A 2,814-nucleotide genomic window follows, 5' to 3' on the forward strand; every position below is an offset into this window, starting at 1 on the left:
TTCAGCATTGTTGCACTTTTTGTTTTTCCCCTCTCAGGTCATTATAATTCATTAGAGGGGACTAGATCCTCTTTCTTTCTGTTTCCACCAATTAGTAAATTAAATTCTGCTGCTCATTGTGGTTCTAGGGTTTAGCAGTCTCCAAATGTTTGGCCACAATTTGGCTGGTAGTATTGGCAACAACATCCCAAGGTGGTTTGGCCAAATCAAGGGCAGGTTAGCTTCAAAAAACTAGGTGAAAGCAGATGTAAGCCTGCAAATCTGCTCTGCTAGTCCCTCAGCTGGTACTGACTGACACTTATCCAGGAGTCTTGACCTTGATCAAAAGGAAAAAACATTTGCTAAAAAATTTCAAATGAAAATGTTTTTCCCATTGAAAAATGGCCTTTCTTCAAAACTGAAAATGTTCAGGTTTTGTTTTCTTTTTGTTTTGTTTTTTTATTGGGGGGTGGGATATTCATGAAATTGGGAAATTCATGAAAATGGCTTCTATCCCATCCAGGAACACAAAACAACCCCAGATGCTCCCTCTGCCTGGAAAAGGGCGTTTGTACCCAAAAGCTTGCAAAGAAAAATTTTCCAACTATTTTAGTTGGTCTAAGAAAACAGGTCAGATTTAGCCAAAGAATTTTGTCTGCACTGTGTCCTTTAGACCAACACAGCTACATGGCTACCCCTGAAATTTTCTGTGACTGTCTACCTCAAGTTTCTCTGAAATTTGACTCAAAGCTGTTATCAAAATGACCATAACATTTTTTAATGTTAAATCATACATTAGGCTGTTTGATATACTAAAGCATTCATATATTTTGCTAGAGTATAAAAACATGGGAAGGTTATATTAGGTAGATAAAGAGATAGAGACTCCTGATAAATAAGATTGCATCTGTATTAGGCCTGTTTTGTATTAACATGGTGACATAAAGCTAGCATGATCTGTCCATTAAACTGCTTTGAGTCACTAGAACAGAATCAAACAGTTGGAAGATACTAAGGAATCTGGACCATAAAATAAAGTCACAAAAAGGACAATCCTGAAGAAATGTCCTAGCATCTCAGTAGCAATCAATGCCTGTGACCAAACCATACAGATTTAGAGTGGAAATCTACTGCAGTTGTAGGCAATTGCAAATCACCTTTAAAATAATGTGACTTTTATAATCACATCCTAAGAGGAAACAAGCTCATGTCTTACTTTCTATCAGGTCCAATAAGTCATTCAAGAAACAAACAGACCTCTAATTAATGTTTTGGTGTATATTTACCTAAGGGCTTGTTCTCATCGATCCTGCACCCATTGAAGTCAATACGCAAAATTTCCATTGACTTCAAGGAAGTGGCTGTGACTCTTAAAAGGCTTGGATGAAAGACACATACAATTTAAAATATGATGGGAAGATAAATTACCTGGGATCTGATTCTTCTTTACACCTAGGCCCTTCTATTCACTCACAGTCTATGGCTCCTTGGGGCTGGATTGACAAAGGAAGTCAGGTCTAACGGCCACTTTACATGCCACTTTACAGATGTCCCTATCTGTTCTATACCTAAATCCCTGCAGGACTCATACACAAAGTTTTCCTCTACTTCTATTGCTTAAGGGGCTCAATTCAATAGATGTTGTCAGAACGTGCCTCCCAGATCATATCTCACACAAAACAGAGCCGGGGGTAGCTGTGACACTGCATTTATGCTGAGTCCCTTGGGCTAAGGACAGACATTCAGAAAGTTGGAGCCTGAACTGATTCACTCTTTACAGGAGACCCCAGCTCAGGTCCCTGCCAGTGGGACAGGGAGGGGGCTGGCCAGTTCACTCCAAGCTGCTGCTGGGGTTGGCCATACCCTTGCTGCTGGGAGAACCAGTAGAGAAATGCAGGTCTGTGCTGGTGGGACAGGGTGGGGAGGGGGGTGGAATAAACCTCATCCCTGCTCCCTTCCGGGGACCAGATTCTGGCCAGGCCCCTGCCCCTGCCTGTCCATGCTCTGGCTAGGGAGCAGAAGGGCAGGGCCAGCCCTGCTCCACTGGTGCAAAGAGCACAGCCCAGCCCAGAGAGCATGCTGTGGGACTCTGGTTTAACTTAAACCAGGAAGCGGTCTGGGACAGAAGTTGCATAAACCGGTATGAGTTCAATCAGTTAAGTCTGATACTACACTCAGCCAGGTTTATCTCAAACCGGTTTCAGCTATTTTGAAACTGGTTTATGTGCATTGAACTTATGCTCTGTTACAGGTTTAAGCCAGTTTCTGATCATTGAAACCAATTTCTGTGTAACTTCTGTCCCTAGACTTAGCAATTAAAGCATTCACCTGAGATACAGTTGAACCAGCTACAATTCTCTCCTCTGTGTGATTAGGAGAAAATATTTGAATATAGGCTATTTAGGACAGTGCTGTAATAGAGGACAACCATCTCTCCCAAGATGGATCCATTAATCTTTGCAGCTGAAACTGGCCCATTTACACAGTGATTTATATGTTCATGAATCAGGGAGTAGAATCCCATTTCCCCAGGTGAGTACTCTAAGTTGTTGGGTTACAAAGTTGTTCCGTCTTTCTCTCTCCCTGCAGTGCAATGAATAGTTGAATATGTTGTGGAATATTATTTTTTATGTCTAGTTTTCTTGGGTGGCCAAATTGAGATGCATGATTCTCTGAAAATCAGGTCTTAAGTTAGGCAACAAACATAGTTAAATTAAACAAACTCCAGGAAACCACTTATGCAGTGACTTATTATTTAAAGTCAGAATCTGATCTGAAATACTTAAATCAAGTCACATCCAATCATTTCAGATCCAAAGACGAATGAACTCTTTG

Source organism: Gavialis gangeticus, unplaced genomic scaffold (assembly GCF_001723915.1).
Source record: "Gavialis gangeticus isolate Ggan-Ray unplaced genomic scaffold, GavGan_comp1, whole genome shotgun sequence".
NCBI classification, from domain to species: Eukaryota; Metazoa; Chordata; order Crocodylia; family Gavialidae; genus Gavialis; species Gavialis gangeticus.